Source organism: Lynx canadensis, chromosome B3 (assembly GCF_007474595.2).
Source record: "Lynx canadensis isolate LIC74 chromosome B3, mLynCan4.pri.v2, whole genome shotgun sequence".
NCBI lineage: Eukaryota > Metazoa > Chordata > Mammalia > Carnivora > Felidae > Lynx > Lynx canadensis.
Window position 1 is genome coordinate 6,715,054 of NC_044308.2, and position 8,407 is coordinate 6,723,460.

Genomic DNA, 8,407 nt, shown 5'->3' on the forward strand with positions numbered 1-8,407 from the left:
TGAGGTGCTGTCAACACTTTGGAGATGACGTCTCTAATCCTGTGCCCACGACCTAGGAATGTTATCAAGTTGCTGATTCTTTTCTTGACCACAGCACACAAAGTCAAGGCCCAGGACTCTAAGACGAGACAAGGGAAGACGAGCACCCGGGCCTCCTTGTAGAATTCCAGAGCCGATACTGTCATTTCCTTCAACCTCCTCTTGAAGGCAAGGAAACTGAGGCATGGGTCGGTCAAGTCACCTGCTCCGTGTTCCCCAGCTGGCAAGAGGCTGAGCTGCAGGAGCGTGGCCAGGCCTGCTGACTCCAGGCTGGTCTCTGGCAGGCTCCAGTTCAGGCACACGGCTGTAACTGCTTATACCCCTCCACCCCTTCCTAGAACTTTCCCTGGGAGATCCTGAATCAGACTGCCTGGCCACAGCAAATGCTGCTGTGCTAGCAGACGGGGGTGAGCTCATCCCCCGAGGTGGTGGCAGGATCGCGGTGGCAGCCTGGGCCTCTGCTCCCGTCTGAAATCATGGATGAAAATAGCTTGCCTGCGGTCTATTGATACTCAATACTCTATCATCAGATCGAGGAAGTCAATTAAAAGTGTCCCGTTCCCCCCACCCCCACCCCGGGGGCCTGGGAACTGCACAGAAGCCAGAGACCAGTGACCAACAGGCCCTAAGTTTCCCTTCACAACTCCATCAAAGCCAGGGGCTGCAGGCTGGACCTAGGCATTCTCCAGACCACATGAGGCGGCTCCCTGGGACTGGCGACAGGAACCCAGCTCTCCAGTCTGGAGGAATGGGCTCAGGCTCAGGTTGCAGGAACATCTGGTCCTCCTGGAAAATGCACCGGAAACCGCTCAGGATGGGAGGGCCCTGGGATTGCCCTGAGACTTCCTGTGGGCAGTGGGGCAGAGGCCAGGAGACCAGGCTGGTAGGAGTTTGGGAGTGACTGCGACCGGTTCCAAATAGGACCTCAGAGGACTGGTTAATGTTCAGACCAGGCCAGAGATACGAGTGTCCAGGGGAATGCAAACTCCTTTCCTTCCACTGTGAAATGTGAAGAAGTGAGCCCCATTCTCTTCAACTCCATTGCTGACCAGGCTAACCGACAGGGCTCTTCGAGCCCCACCCCCACTGAAATCTCACTGGGCCCCTTCTGTGACACAGCCCGGCCCTCTGGGGGCTTTGTCTTAATGCAGCTCCACGTTAGGGTTCAGCCCTCTCCCCTCCACCTCTGCCTCCACAGCCCTTCCCCTTTCTAGGCCCCGGGGGTTCCAGCTTCCCTCCTCTGGCTGGTGATGGCTGGGGACAGCACAGGGATAAAATGCTAGCCCGGCACTTTTTTCCCACTTGAGCATCCAACGTCAGCATCACCTGCAGGGATTGTTTAAAACCGAGGGCTGGGCCCTACCTCCAGAGTTTCTGACTCAGTAGGTCAGAACACGCATTTTTGAAAAAAAAAACACAAACAAACAACTTTTTTTTTTAATGTTTATTTATTTTTGAGGACCGAGAGAGACAGAGCATGAACGGGGGAGGGCAGAGAGAGAGGGAGACACAGAATCGGAAGCAGGCTCCAGGCTCTGAGCCATCAGCCCAGAGCCCGACGCGGGGCTCGAACTCACGGACCTCGAGATCGTGACCTGAGCCGAAGTCGGCCACTCAACCGACTGAGCCACCCGGGCGCCCCCAGAACACGCATTTTGAACAAGTTCCCTAGTGGACACTAATGCTGTTGGTCCAGGCCCCACTTTGAGGGCCACTGTGCCAGGCAGTGACTAGATGAGAAGGGAGCAGCTTAGCTGACGGAACCAGGGAAGCCCCCCTCGGCCCCCACCAGGAGGTGACATTGAGCTGGGGCATGAATGACAAGGAAGGGCCAGTCACGCCAAGCTCTAGGGTTCCTAAACTCTCCTGTGCCACAGGCACCGGGGCAGTTTAGTGAAGCCTATGGAGCCCTTCCCAAAGTGATGTTTTTAAACGCATAGCATAATACACACAGGGTTACACAGGGAAATGATTAAATAGAAATCCAGCTCAACCCATAGACCCCCTGATTAAGAACCCCTATGGAAGGAGTGCTTGGGGGAGAGGGAACAATCGATACAAAGGCCTTGGGGTGAATTTGACAAGTGGAGGACAAGACAGGGTCCTGCAGTGGCTGGAGGGGGGGCAAATGCAGGGGCCTGTGGCCGAGTGGCTGGCTTTACAGGCTGTACTGGGGCTTTTTAAACAGGGTATATGGAGGTCAGATCTCTATTGTATTTTTTAACGTTTATTTATTTATTTTGAGAGAATGAGAGCAAGCACAGGGGAGTGGCAGAGAGAGCGGGAGAGAGAGAATCCCAAGCGCGCTGTCAGCACAGAGCCTGACGTGGGGCTCGGCCCCACCAACTGAGAGATGATGACCTGAGCAAATTCAGAGTCTGCCGTTCAACCTAGTGAGCCACCCAGGCGCCCCTGACGGGATCTCTTATCTTAAAAGATCGCTTTGGCTGCTGGTGGAGAATGAGATGTTAGAGCCAGACACAGGCAGAGGACCCTCGAGGGGCTGTGGCCAGCCTCCCCGTGATACACAGGAGGGAGTCCCCGACTCCAGCAGAAGGACTAGAGTCTGCAGAGTCAAGTGGGGTCTGGGAAGCACAGAGTGAATTGTCTGCGCGCTGGACAGGGAGCAGAGACAAGGGAGGCCGCGGATTTGGAGTCAGAGCCCAGAGCTGACTCTGTTCTTAATTCATCCTGTGACCTTGGGCCAACTGCTTCCCCGCCTTGGTCCCCAGGCTCCGGCGGTAGAGGGGGGGACCGACTCTAATTGCGAGGCTGTAAAGTGGTGCGGGAGTGGCGACCCTCTGGCTGAGAAGTGCCGTTTGCCAGGGGAGGGTGATGCCCAAGGAGGCGGGCGCCCCTGTGGCTGCCCAGCCGGGCCTGCGGACCGCTCCGAGGGCGGCGGCGGCGGCGGCGGGGAAGGCGGCCCCCGGGGCCGCCAGGTGGCGAGGCGGCGGGCGGCGAGGCGCCTCCGCTCTGCTGCCTGCGGCGCCCGCCCAGGGCAGTGGGAACCCGGGGGAGGCGCCGGCCGCGGGGGCGGGACTAGCGTCAGTCACCGCCTCCTCCTCCCCCTCCTCCCTCTCCTCGCCCTCCTCTCTCCTCCCCCCTCCTCCCTCTCCTCGGTCCTCCTCCACCACCTCCTCCCCGCCTCCCTCCTCCTTACCCCCCCCTCCTTACCCTCCTCCCTCCTCCCCTGCCCTCCCCACCCCCCAATCTCCGTTCCCTCTACTCTTCCTACTCCTTCCCTCAGAGCGGCTGGAAAACAGGGACAGCACAGAGGCGGCCAGTGCTCCAGAGAAAGAGCTGCTGCTTCTCACTGCCTGCCCCTCCACTCAACCCCTGCCCCTGCTCTCTGGGTCCAGGACTAGATGCTGGAGAGGGCCTTCCCCTACCCACTGGACACCTGTTGGCCTCCTGCAGAGAAATGCTTCCCCCCATCCACTTCGTTGCCACAGCCCCTCATTCCCCGCGCTCAGATCCTGGGGAGCTCCGGTCTTTAGTCAGTCAACAAACTTTATTGAAAAACTCCTTGCTGGCTCTGGGCCAGGCCCTAACAAAATTAAAATCCAGTCCTTGCCATAGAAGAGCACCCCTCTGGTGGTGGAGACAGAAATGCATAGTAGCAGGAATTCAGCACCCATTGTTTGCCAGGTCCTCTTAAGATCAGGAGGAGACAGGGGCACCTGAGTGGCTCAGTCGGTTGGGTGGCCACTTTGGCTCAGGTCATGATCTCGCGGTCCGTGAGTTCGAGCCCCGCGCCGGGCTCTGTGCGATAGCTCAGAGCCTGGAGCCTGTTTCAGGTTTCTGTGTCTCCCTCTCTCTGCACCCTACCCCGTTCATGCTCTGTCTCTCTCTGTCTCAAATAAATAAACGTTAAAAAAAATTTTTTTAAATAAAAAAAAAAAAGATCAGGAGGAGACAGATACCATACAGGTTAGACAAAGAGAAATAGATGAGTGAAATTTACATTTGCAATTTATATAAACCCTAAGAGGTAAATCTCTTAGAATGCACAAGATCGCTTACAAAACCTACCAGCACGGCTACAATTTCGAAAACTGAAAATCTCAAGTATTGGCAGAGACGAGCAACTGGAATTCTCATACACTGCTGGTACAACACGCTGCAAATGCTTTAGAAAAATGTTTGGCCAGTGCCCGTTAGAGCTAAGCCTGCAAAATCCCCATGATGCAACAGCTCCACTCCCAACTGCAATGAGGGCTTCAATCCACCGAAAGACATGTTGCAGTCATGTTCATGGTCATAGAAGCTTTATCCATGTATCCTAGCCCCAAACTCAGACAACCCAAATGTTCATCAACGAAGAAATACATAAATGGGGGTGTAGGCACATAGTAGAGTATTGTGCATCAACGGAAAAGAATGCCCTAGTGTTGCAAACACAGCCTAGATGGACCTCACAGATAATATGGAGTGAAAAAAGCCAGACACAAGGGGAACATACTGTATGACCCCATCCATATGAAGTTTTAGGACAGGAAAGCTGATCCAAAGGGACAGAGATCAGAATAGTGGTTACGTTAAGAAGTTACTGACTGGGGCGCCTGGGTGGCTCAGTTGGTCGGGCGGCCACCTATGGCTTGGGTCATGATCTTGTGGTCTGTGAGTTCGAACCCCGAATCGGGCTCTGTGCTGACAGCTCAGAGCCTGGAGCCTACTTTGTATTCTGTGCCTCCCTCTCTCTCTGCCCCTTCCCTGCTTGGTCTCTCTCTCTCTCTCTCAAAAATAATCATTGAAAAAAATTTTTTTAATAAAAAAGAAGTACTGACTGTGGGAACACAGAGAGCCTTTGTGGGGGCTAGAAATGCTCTAAATTTGATCTGAGCAGGGGTTACACTAGTGTAAGCATGTGTAAAACAGAGCAAGCCCCACACTGAAGATCTCTCGCTTCACTTTATGTAAGTTATATCTCATTCAAACAAAACAGAGAGCTCCTGCCAATCAACAAGGGAAAGTTAGGAAGTACAAATGTTTTATGGCCAAAGAGTGTAAATTGGTCATTCACAGAAAGAGAAGTCCTAAGTGCTAGCAATATTTGAAAAGATGCCCAATCTCATTAGTAGTTAGAGAAATATATACCGAAACACCGTATCAGGCGACACCCATTAGAATGACAAAGATTAGCAAAGTGGACAGTACCAAGTGCCAGCCAGGATGTGGGGGTTGGCGCGTGACTGGAGGGCATGTAATTAGCTGGCCCAGGCAAAGGGGGAGCAGTCGAGTCGGCCGCCCTTCGTGATACCATGTAAGTTGCACACCTTGGGACTCAGAGAGCCACTCTTCATGTTTGTGCAGGTTGGCAAGGGGGTCAGAAGGACAACATGGTCACTGTGGCATTATTTATGGGAATGCTGCTCTGAACTCAACCATGGTGTTCATCAAAGGGAGGGCTCTGTCAGGTGATGGGACACACAGCAGGTGTGGGATGGCTGAACAGCAGTTAGAAGCAATGAACTTCTGACTGCAGAATGTGCGTACGTAGATCTCAAAAAATAGAATCAACTGAAAACAAGAAATAGAACTAGATTTCCAGCATAGTACTGTGCATGTAAGTTAACACCCCCCACACAAACACACACAATAACTCTGCATATTTTATGAGAATATGTGCATACTTAAGGGCCTATGGTAAACATCCGAGTGGATGCTTAAAGGAGTGTGAGAGTAAAGATTGGGAATGAAGGAGAAAGATAAAAACACGACCCAACCATCCTACTGCAAGAAATTAAAGCATATGTCTACACCAAGATTTCAATATGCATGTTCCTGGAGGTTTGTTTGTAATAGCTCCAAACTGGAAACAAACCCAAATATCCATCAATAGATAAATGGATGAACAGATTATGCTCTAACCAGACAATGGAATATGACTCTACAATAAAGAGGGGAAAAACACCGAATACACAACAATGCACTTGTATAAACTCCTAGAAAATGCAAACTAGTCTATAATGACCAGAAAGCAGATGAGTGGTTGCATCCAGAAAGCAGAGGGTATGGAGAGGGGAGAGGTGGTAGGCAGGGACTACCAAAGGGCTCAAGGAAATTTTGGGGAGGTGACAGATTTGTGCATTATCTTGATTAAGGGGATGGTTTCTCAGATGTGTACACCTGCGGAAGCTCATCAAATTGCACACTTTATGTGCAATTTGTTTCATGTCGATAGATTGAGCACTTTGCATTAACTGATGATAATATACCTTCAACTAAAGGGTGTGATAACCCAGCTTGTTGCCACTGAAATTAATAGCTGACAAAAAAACAGGGGTGCCTGGGTGGCTCAGTCGGTTGAGCATCCGACTCTTGATTTCAGCTCAGGCCTTGATCACAGGGTCGTGGATGGAGCTCTGAGTCAGGCTCGGTGCCGGGCATGGATCTTGCTTCAGATTCTCTCTCCCCTCTCCCTCCACCCCTCCCCTCTTGCTCACTCTCAAAAAAAATTAAATTAATATAATTAAGAAAATAAAAGCTAACGAAAGCCAAAACAAAGCAAAAAATAGAGCTTAGATGGTTAAATGACATGCCCAGGCCTCACAGCTGGGATGCGGACTCCTAGACGGTCACGATGACACTGAGTCAGAACTTGCACCAGTTCAAGGTGTTCTGCAGGCACCTGTACTGGTGGAAGCATTCACCCAAGCCCTAGGGTCATCTCTAGGAAAGGCGCTGGGCACTCAGAGGTGGGGGGTGGGGCAAGGCCGTAACCTCTAGGCCCTCCCACCCAGATGGGGAGAGGCCCTTGGACAGATGGTCGCAAAGCTAGGTGAAGTCAGGGAAGGCTTCCTGTAAGAGGTGATGCTTGAGTTCAGAGGTGTTTGGGCCAGAGTAAACACTCGCTGGGTATTATCTGTTTATTATCATGGCTTCCCATGATCTTAGAGAAAGGAAAGTAGAAAGAAAAGAGGGAGTTCCAGAAAGAGGGGCTTGGCGGGTGGGTGTGTCAGAGAGCAGAGGTAGGCGTGTTGATTTGGTTTGTCTGTGGCCAGGGAATAGGGCAGATTACAGGGGAAGTCTTCCCAGGGCTGGTTGACATCCCCTGAAAGTAAGCCTCCCTAAAGACATGGGACACAGGACAGTTCTGGCTTGGTGTGATAAAGGCCCCCCCTTCACCATGGCTGGAGCTTTGCATGGCCCACCGAGAGTCTCAAGAGTAGCCCTAAGTAAGTGCCCATGTCTTCAGTCCTGAGGAACGTAATCTGCTGGTGCTTTAATCCATCAAGAAAGAGTGTCCTCGCTGCGTCTCTGTGACACACAGTAGGAAATCGGTAAATGTTAGTTTCCTCTCTTGCCTCCGTCCTTCTGCAGACCCTTACGGGCTCTGCTCGACACCTACCCACAGGGCCACTGTCCATACCGGGCCGTGACCAGGGCAGGTGGCCCCTGAGTCTCGGGAAGGGTTGGGCAAGGGCTCAGGAGGACAGCCCCTCAGCCATGTGGAGGGGAGGGGGCTGTTCTTGGTTCTCTGCCATGAAAAAGCCCCATTGTGGGGTCTTTGAGGATGAATATATTTATTTTGGTTTCCTGAGCTGTGTGAACGGTGCACTGTGCCACCAGGATTGAGAAGGCTCTGTGTGGCTGGGGAGGGATTACGTCCCCTCCTGGGTGGTGTGACAGAAAAAAGGCCCCATTCAGTCAGGGCTGACTGCCCACGGCAGCCCCTCCACTCCTGCGTTGTCCCTGGGGCTGCCCGCTTTCCCTCTCTCTGTCTGAGGTAGGGCTCGGGGCTGGGTGTGTATGTGGGGGCTGGGAGGCACCCCTCTTCGCCTGGAGGTGGAACCCCCCCACCCAGGGCTGTGCTTCTCAGAGGCGGAGCCGACCGAGGGGGCGGCGCTGGGACTCCAGAGAGCTGTTTGGTCCCTGTCCCACATTCTGGAAGGACTTCACATTTCTACCTGAGATGTTACCTTGGAGGGAGGTTTCACACCCAGCCCCAGAGATTGGCTGAAGGAGACCTTCACCATACAGCTTCAAATGCATGTTCTGAATTTGCATATAACTCACTTCTGTGATGATTTTGTGAATAGCACGGCCATGTTGCATTGTATTTGGGGAGTGTGCGTGTGTGTAGAGTATTAATTTGTTCACAGGAAATGTTTTGAACACACCTCGATTTTTGTACCCTGTTCTGGCATTTCTCTGTTTTTTAGTACACTGGGAGCCTCAGTCCCTGAACACGGACCTAGATTTTCTGGACCTGAGGGCCCTTGGCAGAGAGAGCCCGCATCTTGAGCATGTCTGGACACGAGGGGTGAGGTGAGCGGGCAGGGCGCCTGTGTCTCCGGCAGTGGTGGGAACATTGGGTGGTAGGGGCTGCGTCCTGGCCAGGCATCCTGCCAGTAGGCAGAGAGGC